Source organism: Artemia sp. Qi Xiang Cuo, chromosome 2 (assembly GCF_049724085.1).
Source record: "Artemia sp. Qi Xiang Cuo chromosome 2, ASM4972408v1, whole genome shotgun sequence".
Classification (NCBI taxonomy): Eukaryota; Metazoa; Arthropoda; class Branchiopoda; order Anostraca; family Artemiidae; genus Artemia; species Artemia sp. Qi Xiang Cuo.
Window position 1 is genome coordinate 40,106,558 of NC_142795.1, and position 17,152 is coordinate 40,123,709.

Consider the following 17,152-nt stretch of genomic DNA (forward strand, 5'->3'; position numbering starts at 1 on the left):
TTTCCAAACCACAATCCTGTAAATTTTGTTGAAGTTGAAAAGAATATTGGTTTTTATAAGCATCTCAACATCTAAAAACAGAAAAATTAATAAAAATTTAATTAAAGTTGAAATGAATTTAGAATCTCCAAAACTATGTAATCAATTCCTCCCCAAAATACTTTGAAGTTCATCAATTTCTTTTTCAACCAAATATTTCTGTAGTTCCACCTCGAGTATTTCAACCTCTAGTTGAACACGGCGAATCTCACCATCCACTACTTCCATTTCTCGCTGCAAGGTTGATAAATCCACTTTTTTTCTATCTTCAATTTCCAGGTCCATTCTCTTTTCAAATCTTGTTGTTACAATCCGTGTTTCTACAGTCTTTGTCAATACATCCTTGCATACTTTTGTAATTGAACACTTTGCCCTGTTTTTCTTTACTTTTCCAAGCATTTTTCTTTCTTTAATTTGTATGCCCATATTTCTTCGTGGGTCTAACGATGTTTTTACTACGGTACATCTTGTTCTTTCCGACATGGCTAAGATATTCCTATACAGACAATCTTGTTCCTTCCTACTATTACAGCTTCTTCTTTCCGACATTTCAAAGACTCTCTTACACCGTTTCAAAAAATATTAAAAACTTTGTGTAAAAAACTTACAACCTTCCAGATTCAGACCTTGTACTCAAGTGATTGGGTACGGATAATGCGACTGCATTCCTGACTTGCCTTTAAGCTCCGCCTACGAGCACCTATTGCGCAATATTGTATGACATCATTCGTTTGCTTGGAAAATTTTTTTGTTTCATTACGGGCAATTTGGCTCAAATTTATGCCAGTGAAACTTTCTTTTTACGAACTTTATTTAGTTCTTCTAGGTTTTATTTTTCAGTGCATGTTTTTAGTTAATTTTTTAGCACAGTAGCCTAAAACATTCTCTTCGGAAAAAAATATAAGTGTTTTTACTTTTATAACTTTAATGAATCCACTAATATTAACATTTTGATTTCTAAATATCAGTATATGTATATTAAACTGACAATGCACATTCATTTGTATTTTTTTTAGGAAAGTGCAAATTATGTTCTGGCCTTGGGAAGGCATAGGGGTTTGGAGCCCTACTCATGTTAGTTTCGTTATGATTTTGATTCAGATACTTATTGTAATTTCTGTTCGTTTTGGGTTTTATTTATTTATCGATGCTTATTTGTGGCAATTTCACTAATATTAGATTATTTGAATTGATTTTGAGTCGTTTTTTGTCTAATGGAGTTATTTGCTTTTCTTTGAAAATCTTATTTTGTGGAAAAAGTTGTTTTTTAATTAATCTATCATAAAGTGATGGCCCCATGAACACTTTTTTAATAGATCCGAAACTATATCGTAGGATTTCACTTTTATTTATAACCACTTGCATGAAGACAAATTTTCCTACAATAAAATTGAATTGGAAGTGAAGAGAAGGTGGATCTTTTAGCACAAGTATGTAACCTTTCCCCTCTGACGATGGACGTTCTTTATGGTCTTCCATGCTAGTCACTCCCTGTAATTAAGGATAAATGCCACTTTGAAGCTTCATTGGGTTGGTGTGTCAGAAGTGGGCACAGAAATTTCATACGCCTCTGAAAGTCTGCCATTTTTTTACCTTTTTTCACAAATAATTGCCCCTTAAATTCAAAATTTTTATGCGAAGGACGAAGAAAGATAGTATGTCTGAAAATCACCATTCTTAGATCTCTATGGCCCAAGTTACATGCCCCATAAATTTCAAGCCAATAGATAAGAAATATCCACCTATCAGTTTACTGAAAAACTGGGGCCACGGGGGGGGGGGGTTGATATCTGAAGATTCACTGGCCCTTTTTGTGCCTCCAATGGTTTATATTGATTTTTTTTTCTATGAATCCGCTTAAAGTATCATTTCTACCTTTGTACTAAAAAGTTGGAATAGGTGGGGGGCTTCCAACCCTTTTTGTTTTTTCTACCATACGAATAAAAAAACCTTCCTTGGTGTTGGTTCAGAGAAGGTGTAACATGCCTGCCTTTCAGTTGAGGGGTTGGTGTGGAAGAGGCCGGAAAAAGGTAGAAAAGGAAGAGATGTAATAAATCCAAATATGATTCCGTTTCAAACGAGATACCAATTGTCTGCCTTGTTTCTTCAAAAAAAAAAATGAAGGTGGAAATGGGGAGGGGTCGCAGGCCGACTTTGTGTCTCTAATAATGCAGATAGAAAAATGCTTCCATAGTTTTGCTTCTAACAAGGTGGCCCTACCGTTCAGCTAAAAATCTGGATAGTTGTGGAAGAACTGCCACAGACCCACATGGTGTCTCTAAATTGCTTGCACCAAATCTAGACACGAATCTTTCTTGCGTCGAACCAGGATATAGTTCGTTTATGCACAGTCTTCTGATTTTTTTCCATAAATGACTTGAACAGTAGTTGCCGGCCCTTTTTTCTGTAAAATTTTCAAAAAAATTGTAAATTTTTCTGTAGATTATAAAAAAAAATGTCAATGGAGCGGGTACCGACGCACAACTTATGCGCTTCTCTATTTCTGTGTAACTACGATTTGAAACTAATGTCTGCTTGCTTGCCTGCTTTACCAGAACTTCCCCCCCCTCCTGAACAAAAATGTGGCTCGAAGGAACGTTTGCTTTCCTGAAGAACTTCAGGTAGTCCTCTCTGGCCATTCGCTTGATACGCTGCAGGCTCTGGCTCAAGGACAAGCGAAAAAGATCCTTTTTTGCCCCAAGCAAGAACTATATGCAGCTTCCATAATGTAACGTCAAAATGTCTATACCGGCTTGAGTCGACGAGTGACCAAGCATTATGTAGAAAGTGTAGATTTTATGAAGATGTTAATGAGGAACACAAAAGTCTTTATTTCTCTTTATTAATCAGGATACCCATACATAAATGCACTAATACCTTATTTATTTAAAGTTTTAGGCAGGGGGGGTATTCCGGTCCATGACTGTGTAAGAAAATTTTGCCTATGCCTCACGAAAACGTAAAACAAATCGTTATATATAGGTCTGAAAATTAGCTTTTTTAAAGCATCAACCTCCCCCTTCCACATTGAAAAAATCTGACCTGGCTAGATAACATACGTTTTCTAAAACAGGTAACGCTACAGTCTATTTGATAATTGACTTCTTATACTAACAAAACAAATTGTGAACGTGTATAATCTAAAGAAAGATTGATCCCGTTCAAGTCCCGTTCAAGCAGGGCAGGTCTCCAATTTCCAGTGGGAAGGATCCACCGTCTTCTGAGAAAGGGCAACTATGCGGAGCGAGTTGGTGAAGGCGGTAGACAAAAGTCACACCTTCATTACAAAAATTCAACTTGACTTAACGCTCTTGCTCAGCAGGATCGCCTGTGCTTTCAGTCCTCTCCAAGCGATGGGGCATCCAAGGCTGTATATCCATTTCCTTTCGTAGCAAGTACTTTCAGGAGGGTTGCTAGCCCAACTGTCCCTGAGTGCATATAGGACTCCGGTGGCTATCCGGATATCCAGAGGCACGTGAAGTCAGCCCTGCATGCGCCATGAATGCATGGGAGCAGACTTCGGACGAGCACCATTACCTCTAACAAAAATTTTTTAAACTCAGGAACTGAGTTTGTTATCATTTTCTCTGCCAAAATAGAATTGGAAAAGATATTTTTTTCTCTTTACATCCAAATTTAAGGCAAAAAAATATCTTTAACCTACATAAAATTTTAAAACTAGCCTATGGAATAAATAATTTTGAAATCTCTTCGTGATAGTTCTCTTTCCCGACACGAAACCAGGCGAAACCAGGCTCATGTCGCCTGGTTTTCCTAAAATTTCTATGCAAAAAAAAGTTTCTATGCAAAAAAAAGTACTGGGAAGATGTTCTTTTTCTCTTTATATATATATATCCAAATTTAAGGCAAAAAGATCATCTTCAAGAAAAACAAGCATAATATAAAAACTAACTTACAAAAAATTTAAAACTAGCTTAAGGAGAAACGTAATTTTGTTATTCAGAAAACGAGAATTTTCCAAACCACAATCCTGTAAATTTTGTTGAAGTTGAAAAGAATATTGGTTTTTATAAGCATCTCAGCATCTAAAAACAGAAAAAATAATAAAAAATTAATCAAAGTTGAAATGAATTTAGGGCACCTTGGCATAGAATCTCCAAAACTATGTAATCAATTCCTCTCCAAAATACTTCGAAGTTCATCAATTTCTTTTTCAACCAAATATTTCTGTAGTTCTACCTCTAGTTGAACACGGTGAATCTCACCATCCACTACTTCCATTTCTCGCTGCAAGGTTGATAAATCCACTTTTTTTCTATCTTCAATTTCCAGGTCCATTCTCTTTTCAACTCTTGTTACAATCCGTGTTTCTACAGTCTTTGTCAATACATCCTTGCATACTTTTGTAATTGAACACTTAGTCCTGTTTTTCTTTACTTTTCCAAGCATTTTTCTTTCTTTAATTTGTATGCCCATATCTCTTCGTGGGTCTAACGATGTTTTTACTACGGTACATCTTGTTCTTTCCGACATGGCTAAGATATTCCTATACAGACAATCTTGTTCCTTCCTACTGTTACATATCCTTCTTTCCGACATTTTAAAGACTCTCTTACACCTTTTCAAAGAATATTTAAAACTTTATAGTAAAAAACTTACAACCTTCCAGATTCAGACCTTTTACTCAAGTGATAGTGTACGGATAATGCGACTGCATTCCTAACTTTCCTTTAAGCTCCGCTTACGAGCACCTATTGCGTACTATTGTATGACATCATTCGTTTGCTTGGAAAATTTTTTTGTTTCATTACGGGCAATTTGGCTCAAATTTATGCCAGTGAAACTTTCTTTTTACGAACTTTAGTTCTTTTGGGTTTTATTTTTCAGTGCATGTTTTTAGTTAATGTTTTAGCACAGTAGCCTAAAACATTCTCTTCGGAAAAAAAATTTAAATGTTATTACTTTTATAACTTTAATGAATCAAATAATATTAACATTTTGATTACTAAATATCAGTATATGTATATGGAACTGACAATGCACATTGATTTGTGTTTTTTTCAGGAAAGTGCAAATTATGTTCTGGCATTGGGAAGGCAAAAGTGTTTGGAGCCCTATTCATGTTAATTTCGTTTTAAGATTCCTTTGGTTGTTTATTGTAAGTTTTGTTCGTTCCGGATTTTATGTATGCATCAATGTTGATTTGTGGAAGTTTCAGACATGGTAGATTATTTAATTCGATGTTTACTCATTTTTGGTTCAATGGAGTTCTTTGCTTTTCTTTGATAAAATTATTTTATGGAAACATTTTTTTAAATTAATAGATCATAAAGTGTCGGTCCCATGAACACTTTTTAATAGTTACGAAGCTATATAGTAGGATTGCACTATTATTTATAACAACTTGCATGAAGACAAATTTTCCTTCAATAAAATTGAATTGGAAGTAAAGAGAAGGTGGATCTTTTAGCACAAGAATGTAACCTTTCCCTTCTGATGATGGACGTTCTTTATGGTCTTCCATGCTAGTCACTCCCTGTAATTAAGGATAAATGCCACTTTGAAGCCTTATTGGGTTGGTGTGTCAGAAGTGGGCACAGAAATTTCATATGCCTCTGAAAATTTATCATTTTTGTCCTTTTTTCACAAATAATTGCCCCTTAAATTCAAAATGGATTCGAAATTTTTATGCGAAGGACGAAGAAAGATAGTATGTCTGAAAATCACCATTCTTATATCTCTATGGCCCAAGTTACATGCCCCATAAATTTCAAGCCAATAGATAAGAAATATCCACCTATCTGTTTACTGAAAAACCGGCGACGAGGGGGGGGGGGGCGGTTGATATCTGAATATTCACTGGCCCTTTTTGTGCCTCCAATGGTTTATATTGATTTTTTTTTTTATGAATACGCTTAAAATATCATTTCTACGTTTACCTTCATTTTGGATTTCTTTCGTTGAAATGCAAGAGTTAGAATATTTCAGTAGCGTTTTGTCGTGGTTTACCTTGTCACACTTACATTCTCTTGATTTTTCAAAGTTCATTTTGGATTTCTTTCATTGAAATGCAAGAGCTGGAATATTTCAGTAGCGTTTTGTTATGGTTTACCTTCTCACAGTTACATTCTATTGATTTATCAAAGTTCATTTTTGAATTTCTTTCGTTGAAATGTGAGAGTTGGAATATTTCAGTAGTGTTTTGTTATGGTTTACCTTGTCACACTTACATTCTCTTGATTTTTCAAAGTTCATTTTTGGATTTCTTTCGTTGAAATGCAAGAGTTGGAATATTTCACTACTGTTTTGTTATGCTTTAAATTTTCACAGTTACATTCTCTTGATTTTTCAAAGTTCATTTTTTATTTCTTTCATTGAAATGCAAGAGTTGGAATATTTCAGTAGTGTTTTTTTGTGGTTTACCTTCTCACAGTTACATTCTATTGATTTTTCAAAGTTCATTTTTGGATTTCTTTCGTTGAAATGCATGAGTTGGAATATTTCAGTAGTGTTTTGTTATGGTTTACCTTGTCATAGTTACATTCTCTTGATTTTTCAAAGTTCATTTTTGGATTTCTTTCGTTGAAATGCAAGAGTTGGAATACTTCAGTAGTGTTTTGTTATGGTTTACCTTATCACAGTTACATTCTATTGATTTTTCAAAGTTAATTTTGAATTTCTTTCGTTGAAATGCAAGAGTTGGAATATTTCAGTAGTGTTTTGTTGTGGTTTACCTTGTCACGCTTACATTCTCTTGATTTTTCAAAGTTCCTTTTGGATTTCTTTCGTTGAAATGCAAGAGTTGGAATATTTCAGTAGTGTTTTGTTGTGCTTTACGTTGTCACACTTACATTCTCTTGATTTTTCGAAGTTCATTTTGGATTTCTTTCGTTGAAATGCAAGAGTTGGAATATTTCAGTAGTGTTTTGTTGTGGTTTACCTTGTCACACTTACATTCTATTGATTTTTCAAAGTTCATTTTTGGATTTCTTTCGTTGAAATGCATGAGTTGGAATATTTCAGTAGTGTTAGTTATGGTTTACTTTGTCACACTTACATTCTTTCATTGAAATGCAAGAGTTGGAATATTTCAGTAGTGTTTTGATGTGGTTTACCTTGTCATACTTACATTCTATTGATTTTTCAAAGTTAATTTTGAATTTCTTTCGTTGAAATGCAAGAGTTGTAATATTTCAGTAGTGTTTTGTTGTGGTTTACCTTGTCACGCTTATATTCTATTTATTTTTCAAAGTTCCTTTTGGATTTCTTTCGTTGAAATGCCAGAGTTGTAATATTTCAGTAGTGTTTTGTTGTGCTTTACATTGTCACACTTACTTTCTCTTGATTTTTGAAAGTTCATTTTGGATTTCTTTCGTTGAAATGCAAGAGTTGGAATATTTCAGTAGTGTTTTGTTTTGGTTTACCTTGTCACACTTACATTCTATTGATTTTTCAAAGTTCATTTTTTGATTTCTTTCGTTGAAATGCATGAGTTGGAATATTTCAGTAGTGTTAGTTATGGTTTAATTTGTCACACTTACATTCTCTTTATTTTTCAAAGTTCATTTTTGGATTTCTTTCGTTGAAATGTAAGATTTGGAATATTTCACTAGTGTTTTGTTATGATTTACATTGTCACAGTTACATTCTATTGATTTTTCAAAGTTCATTTTGAATTTCTTTCGTTGAAATGCAAGAGTTGGAATATTTCAGTAGTGTTTTGTTGTGGTTTAGCTTGTCATACTTACATTCTCTTGATTTTTCAAAGTTCATTTTGGATTTCTTTTGTTGAAATGCAAGAGTTGGAATATTTCAATAGTGTTTTGTTGTGCATTACCTTGTCACACTTACTTTCTCTTGATTTTTCAAGGTTCATTTTGGATTTCTTTCGTTGAAATGCAAGAGTTGGAATATTTCAGTAGTGTTTTGTTGTGGTTTACCTTGTCACAGTTACATTCTCTTGATTTTTCAAAGTTCATTTGGGATTTCCTTCATTGAAATGCAAGAGTTGGAATATTTCAGTAGTGTTTTGTTGTGCTTTACCTTGTCACACTTACATTCTCTTTATTTTTCAAAGTTTATTTCCGATTTCTTTCGTTGAAATGCAGGAGTTGGAATATTTAACTAGTGTTTTATTGTGGTTTACCTTGTCAAAGTTAGATTCTATTGATTTTTCAAAGTTCATTTTGAATTTCTATCGTTGAAATGCATGAGTTGGAATATTTAAGTTATGGTTTGTCGTGGTTTACCTTGTCACAGTTATATTCTATTGATTTTTCAAAGCTCATTTTCGATTTCTTTCGTTGAAATGCATGAGTTGGAAACATCATTTGTTGGATATGTCGGACAAATTTTTTTTTATCCAGGAAATATCTGAAAGCGTTTAAGGTATAGTACGAACGGCTTTCAAAAAACACGAAAATACTATCAGAATGAATAAATTCTTTATCAACATCCGTTGTTGAATTTGTCATTATGAAAAAAAAAATTGTAAGTAAGTAAAAAAGTAAGTAAGTAACAAACTCTTTCTTGAATTCACCTCTTGGATACACAATACAGAAATTTAATTCAAGAAAATTATGAAAAAAAAAATTTAACAAATTCTTTATTAACATTCATTATCGATTGATGTCGCTTCCTAGACAGACAATACAGCAATTTCACAAAATCTAAGTATAGGAGTGATTAAATTCCATATCAACTTTCATTTCTCGGATACATATGAAAAAGTTGACAAATCTAAATGTTAGAGTGAATAAATTTTTTTATCAGCATCTTTTGTCAGATACATGGGATAAAATTGACAGAATCTAAGTGTTAGAGTGAATATTTTTTTTATCAACATCCTTTGTCAGATACATCAAATAAAATTGACAAAATCTAAATTTCAGAATGAATAAATGCTTTAAAAACATCCTTTATCAGATGTCGGATAAAATTGACAAAATCTAAGTATCAGAGTGATTAAATTCTATATCAACAACCCTTTCTCGAATACATGGGCTAAAATTGAAAAAATCTAAGCGTCAGAATTAATAAATTTTTTTATACCAACATCTATTGTCAGATACATCGAATCTAATTGATAAAATCTAAGTACCAGAGTGAATAAATTCTATATCAACAACCCTTTCTCGAATACATGGGCTAAAATTGAAAAAATCTAAGCGTCAGAGTGAATAAATTTTTTTATACCAACATCTATTGTCAGATACATCGAATCTAATTGATAAAATCTAAGTACCAGATTGAATAAATGCATTATCAACATCATTTGTCGGATGCGTCAGTTAAAATTGACATGTCGGATAAAATTGACAAAATCTAAGTGTCAGAGTGAATATTTTTTTTCTCAACATCTTTTGTCAGATACATCGAATATAATTGACAAAATCTAAGTGTTAGAGTGAATAATTTTTTTTTATCAACATATTCTGTCAGATACATCGGATAAATTGACAAAATCTAAGTATCAGACTTAATAAATTCCTTATAAAAATCATTTGTCGGATATGTCGGATAAAGTTTTTTTTTATCAAGGAAATATCTGAATGCGTTTAAGGTATAGTACGAATGGCTTGCAAAAAACACGAAAATACTATCAGAATGAATAAATTCTTTATCAACATCCGTTGTTGGATATGTCATTATGAAAAAAAAATGTAATTAAGTAAGTAAGTAAGTAAGAAACAAACTCTTTCTTGAATTTACCTCTTGGATACACAATACAGAAATTTAATTCAGGAAATTATGAAAAAAAATTGAACAAATTCTTTATTAACATTCATTATCGATTGATAATGATTGATAATCGATTGATAATTGAGCGCACATAACCTCGTCTAAATTAACCTTAAAAAATGAAATAAAGCTATGTCGACTTTGCATGTCTCTCTCACTATGTATGCGCCGTTGCGGTGTACACTCCATGTCTTTCTCGATTTTTTGTGTCTAAATCTACGTATTTGTATGTGTTTTTAGCTCTCACACTCTTTTTGCCTGTGTGTCTGGGCGGGTGTTTGCGTATTCCAATGAATGTCGGGCCACTCTAAGTGAACTTAAATTAACTTAACTTTTTGCATATCTCTCTCACTATGGCTGTGTGTCTGTGAGGGTTTAGTGCCATCTATAACCGGTCTAACCTAAATTCAACGTAACGAGACATGAAGTCAAAATGAATTGAACTTGGATTTTATGAATGTTATCTGATGTATCCGATAAAAACTTTGAAAACGAATTTATTCTTTCTGATACTTAGACTTTGTCAATTTTATCCGATATAGCCGACAAATGATGTTGATAATGCATTTAAAGGATGTTGATAAAGCATTTATTCACTCTGATACTTAGATTTTTTCAATTTTATCCCATGTATCCGTGGAAATGATGTTGATATGGAATTTAATCACTCTGATACTTAGATTTTATCAATTTATTCCGACATATCCGACAACGGATGTTGATACTGAATTTATTCACTCTGACAGTTAGATTTTGACAATTTTATCCGATTTAATTGACAAAGGATGTTGATAAGAAATATAGTGCCTCCATAAATTCGATTTTGTCAATTTTCTTTTATGTATCCGAGAAAAAGATGCTGATGTAGAATTTAATCACTCTGATACTAAGACTTTTTAAATTTTATCCGATATATCCGATAAAGCCTGTAGGTAAAGCGTTTATTAATTCTGATATTTAGATTTTGTCAATTTTTATTCGATGTATCTGACAAAGGATGTTGATAAAAAAATTATTCGCCCTGATACTTAAATTTTATCAATTTTTATTCAATGTATCTGGCAAAGGATGTTCACAAAAAAAATTATTCACTCTGATACTTAGATTTTGTCAATTTTATCCGACATATCCAACAAAAGATGTTGATAATGAATTTATTCATTCTGAAATTTAGATTTTGTAAATTTTATCCGACATATCCAACAAAGGATGTTGATAATGAATTTATTCACTCTGACACTTAGATTCTGTCAATTTTATTTGATGTATCTGACAAAGGATGTTGATATAGAATTTATTCACTCTGACACTTAGATTCTGTCAATTTTATCCTATGTATCCGAGAAAAGGATGTTGATATAGAATTTAGTCACTCTGATACTTAGATTTTGTCAATTTTATCCGACATTTCCGATAAAGGATGTTGTTAAAGCATTTATTCATCTGAAATTTAGATTTTGTCAATTTTATTAGATGTATTTGACAAAGGATGTTGAAAAAAAATGTATTCATTCTGACACTTATATTTTATCAATTTTATTCGATGAATCTGGCAAAGGATGCTGATAAAAAAAATTATTCACTCTTACACTTAGATTTTGTCAATTTTATCAGACATATCCGACAAAGGATGTTGATAATGAATTTATTCACTCTGATACTTAGATTTTGTCAATTTTATCCAATGTATCTAGCAAAGGATGTTGAAAAAAAGTTTATTCACTCTAACACTTAGAATTTGTCGATTTTATCCTATGTATCTGAGAAAAGGATTTCGATATATAATTTAGTCACTCTGATACTTAGATTTTGTCAATTTTATCCGACATATCCGATAAAGGATGTTGTTAAAGCATTTATTCATTCTGAAATTTAGATTTTGTCAATTTTATTTGATGTATCTGACAAAGGATGTTGATAAAAAAAATTATTCACTCTAACACTTAGATTTTGTCAACTCTTTCCTATGTATCCGAGAAATGGATGTTGATATAGAATTTAATCACTCCTATACTTAGATTTTGTGAAATTGCTGTATTTTCTGTCTAGGAAGCGATATCAATCCAAAAATGAACTTTGAAAAATCAAAGTTTTTGAAAAAAGAAATCCAAAAATGAACTTTGAAAAATCAAGAGCATGTAACTGTGACAAGGTAAACCATAACAAAACACTACTGAAATATTCCAACTCATGCACTTCAACGAAAGAAATCCAAAACTTAACTTTGAAAAATCAAGAGAATGTAAGTGAGACAATGTAAACCACTACAAAACACTACTGAAATATTCCAAATCTTGCATTTCAATGAAAAAAATCCAAAATGAAATTTGAAAAATCAAGAGAATGTAAGTGTGACAAGGTAAACCATAACAAAACACTACTGAAATATTCCAACTCTCGCATTTCAACGAAAGAAATTCAAAAACTAACTTTGAAAAATCAATAGAATGTAACTGTGAGAAGGTAAACCATAACAAAACACAACTGAAATATTCCAACTCTTGCATTTCAATAAAAGAAATCCAAAATGAACTTTAAAAAATCAAGAGAATGTAAGTGTGACAAGGTAAACCACGACAAAACACTACTGAAATATTCCAACTCTTGCATTTCAACGAAAGAAATCCAAAATGAACTTTGAAAAATCATGAGAATGTAAGTGTGATAAGGTACACCATAACAAAACATTACTGAAATATTCCAACTCTCGCATTTCAACGAAAGAAATTCAAAAATGAACTTTGAAAAAACAATAGAATGTAACTGTGAGAAGGTAAACCATAACAAAACACTACTGAAATATTCCAACTCTTGCATTTCAATGAAAGAAATCCAAAATGAACTTTGAAAAATCAAGAGAATGTAAGTGTGACAAGGTAAACCACGACAAAACACTACTGAAATATTCCAACTCTTGCATGAAATACAAATCTTGAAAGAAATCCAAAATGAACTTTGAAAAATCATGAGAATGTAAGTGTGACAAGGTAAACCACGACAAAACACTACTGAAATATTCCAACTCTTGCATTTCAACGAAAGAAATTCAAAATGAACTTTGAAAACTCAATAGAATGTAACTATGATTTTCTTGTTTTGTTTTAAGTATGTTTCATCTCATTCAAAGACATGTAAGAAAAAGGTGAAAAAATATATTATGTTAAAAAAATAATTAGAAAAAAAAATTCAAAAAAAAATTCCAAAAAAAAAATGGGGGGAGGGGGCCAAAAAGTTGGAGGGGAGGGGACACCCTTCGAGTTTGGGGATAGGGGACCTTTGGGGGGTTGATGTCTCTGCTGGTTAGGGTCATTGGTGCTTATGATCCTTGATGTTGCGTACTCACATACACCTTACTACTTGATTTGCAAGGATTTCTAAGGTTTGTTCATTATTAAAATTATTTTCTTGCCATCTACATCTCTCTTAGTATCAACTTTTTAGTATACTATAACGTTAGACTATATTTTAAACTGACAACACTGTTCAAACGCCACTAGTGTATTATACAGAACAAATCGAAGAAGTAAAGCTATCCATTATTAAAATTATTTTCTCGCCATCTACATCTCTTTTAGTATTAACTTTTAGTATACCTTAAAGTTAGATTCTATTTTAAACTGACAACACTGTTCAAACGCCACTTGTGTATTATATAGAACACATCTAAGAAACAAAGCTATCCATTATTAAAATTCTTTTCTTGACATCTAGATATCTCTTAGTGTCAACTTTTTAGTATACTATAACGTTAGACTCTATTTTAAACTGACAACACTGTTCAAACGCCATTGAGGTTACCTTAACTGCTAATCACTTTAACCCTTTTTCTCCATCTTCATACGATCCAATTCGCAAATGCTATCTAGCTCTGTTTTTTTGCCTATTATTCAATAAATATCGTTCGTATAGTCCAATTCGCGAATCCCTTATCCCTTTTTTTCTCCACCTTCATACGGGGTTACCTTAACTGAAAACCACCAATTCGCAAATGCTATACCCTTTTTTTCTCCACCTTCATACGATCCAATTCGCAAATGCTATCTAGCTCTGTTTTTTCCCTATTATTCAATTAATATCGTTCGTATAGTCCAATTCGCAAATTCTAAAATCTTTTTTTTCCTCCATCTTCATACGATCCAATTCGCAAATGCTAAACCCTTTTTCAGAGCTATGATCGCAATGAATGGTACTTGTTATCAGAAAAAAATGTCAATTGCCAAAAAAAAAGAAAAAAATAAAAAAAATAAAACACGCCATGCTGAATGTGCTTCAAAAATCCCATCTGGTTGAAAACATGTCTGTTATCGTTAACCATTTCCATAGATTGATATTGTTCCAAATTTATAATAAATATCTCACTTTTTGCAATGTGCACGTCAAACTGTAGTGTATATTCTTGTACATGCTAGAGATAAGACAAATTACGCAAGCACTGGTCGGACTGTGCATTGCTTTACTACTCAGGGAAGGTCTCCAATTTCCAGTGGGAAGGAGCCACCGTCTTCTGAGAAAGGGCAACTATGCGGAGCGAGTTGGTGCAGGCGGTAGACAAAAATCACACCTTCATTACAAAAATTCAACTTGACTTAACGCTCTTGCTCAGCAGGGTCGCCAGTGCTTTCAGTCCTCTCAAAGCGATGGGGCATCCGAGGCTGTATATCCAGTTCCTTTCGTAGCAAGTACTTTCAGGATGAGGGTTGCTAGCCCAACCGTCCCTGGGTGCAATTAGGACTCCGGTGGCTATCCGGATATCCAGAGGCACGTGAAGTCAGCCCTGCATGCGCCATGAATGCATGGGAGCAGACTTCGGATGAGCACAATTACCTCCAACAAAAAATTTTTAAACTCAGTAACTGAGTTTGTTATCATTTTTTCTGCCAAAATAGAATTGGAAAAGATATTTTTTTTTCTCTTTACATCCAAATTTAAGGCAAAAAAATATCTTTAACCTACATAAAATTTTAAAACTATCCTATGGAATAAATAATTTTGAAATCTAGAAAACTAGAATTTTGACTTTTTCTGCTCTATACATTTTTTTGCAATATAATAAGCATATAAAGCAGAAAATTCTTAGAAAACCTATGAGCTCCTCTTGAAGAATTTTGGAGCCCTGTATGTCCTAGCTCTCTTATAGCTGTCTTCTCTACTATTTCTTGAACACCGTGAGCTATCCCTGTAGAGATATCCATCTTTTCTATGTCTCTTCTTTCGGTCTTCCTTTTCTGCCATATCAAACCTCCTTTTGCGGCCTGCCCTTTTTCTCACCATTTCATCCAGATTGTCCTCTTCTATTGAATTGCTGAAATCATGATAGCGACCATTGCAAATCGCACAGTCGCAATAAAAAGATATTTCTAATTCAAAGTTTTGATCCATGTTAATATTGATTGATGAAACTCTAATTTTCAAATGAATACTTTGCTGTCCGTGTGTTTGAATTATTTGGCGGAAACCGCCGTACCCGGGTTAACATTTCTCTCTGCGCGAGTAAAGGAATTTCGGCCTTACTTGTGTTTGTTTGGAATGGCTTTATTCAAATTTTTGATTAGTTGGTAGGATTTTCCTCTTACCCGGTTTTATACAAGCTTGAGTTCGCGCACAGAAATTTTGTCAGAGGAACTGAGTTCGCCGGCTGGAGTATAAACTGTGTGCGCCTTAGCTTTTCAATATCAGAGATCATCTATTATTTTTTCTTGATTTGAGTCCAATTGAATTTCTTTTCCTAGAAAACATGTCAGGAGGAGGAAATGGTGGAAAAGTGAAGGGAAAGGCAAAGTCCCGTTCAATCAGGGCAGGTCTTCAATTTCCACTGGGAAGGATCCACCGTCTTCTGAGAAAGGGCAACTATTCGGAGCAAGTTGGTGCAGGCGGTAGACCAAAATCATACCTTCATTACAAAAATTCAACTTGACTTAACGCTCTTGCTCAGCAGGGTCGCCAGTGCTGTCAGTCCTCCAAGCGATGGGGCATCCGAGGCTGTATATCCAGTTTCTTTCGTAGCAAGTAATTTCAGGAGGAGGGTTGCGAGCCCAACCGTCCCTAGGTGCAATTGGTTCTCCGGTGGCTAGCCGGATATCCAGAGGCACGTGAAGTCAGCTTTGCATGCGCCATGAATGCATGGGAGCAGACTTCGGACGAGCACCATTACCTCCAACAAAAATTTTTTAAACTCAGAAACTGAATTTGTTATTATTATCTCTGCCAAAATAGAATTGGAAAAGATATTTTTTTCTCTTTACACCCAAATTTAAGGCCAAAAAATATCTTTAACCTACATAAAATTTTCAAACTAGCCTTTGGAATAAATAATTTTGAAATATCTTCGTGATAGTTCTCTTTCTCGACACGAAACCAGGCGAAACCAGGCTCATGTCGCCTGGTTTTGCTAAAATTACCATTTTCTATGACAAAATAGAACTAGGAAGATGTTCTTTTTCCCCTTATATATATCCAAATTTAAGGCAAAAAGATCATTTTCAAGAAAAACAAGCATAATATAAAACTAACTTACAAAAAATTTTAAAATAGATTAAGGAAAAACGTAATTTTGTTATTCAGAAAACGAGAATTTTCCAAACCGCAATCCTGTAAATTTTGTTGAAGTTGAAAAGAATATTGGTTTTTATAAGCATCTCAGCATCTAAAAACAGAAAAATTAATAAAAAATTAATTAAAGTTGAAATGAATTTAGGGTGCCTTGGCATAGAATCTCCAAAACTATTTAAGCAAGTTCTCTCCAAAATAGTTCGAAGTTCATCAATTTCTTTTTCAACCAAATATTTATGTAGTTCCACCTCGAGTATTTCAAACTCTAGTTGAACACGGCGAATCTCACCATCCACTACTTCCATTTCTCGCTGTAAGGTTGATAAATCAACTTTTTTTCTATCTTTAATTTCAAGGTCCATTCTCTTTTCAAATCTTGTTGTTACAATCCGTGTTTCTACCGTCTTCGTCAATACATCTTTGCATACTTTTGTAATTGAAAACTTTGCCCTGTTTTTCTTTACTTTTCCAAGCATTTTTCTTTCTTTAATTTGTATGCCCATATTTCTTCGTGGGTCTAACGATGTTTTTACTACGGTACATCTTGTTCTTTCCGACATGGCTAAGATATTCCTATACAGACAATCTTTTTCCTTCCTACTATTACAGCTCCTTCTTTCCGACATTTCAAAGACTCTCGTACACCTTTTCAAAAAATATTTAAAACTTTTTGTAAAAAACTTACAACCTTCCAAATTCAGACCTTGTACTCAACTGATTGGGTATGGATAAGGTGACTGCATTTCTGACTTGCCTTTAAGCTCCGCCTACGAGCACCAATTGCGCAATATTGTATGACATCATTCGTTTGCTTGGAATATTTTTTTTTGTTTCATTACGGGCAATTTGGCTCAAATTTATG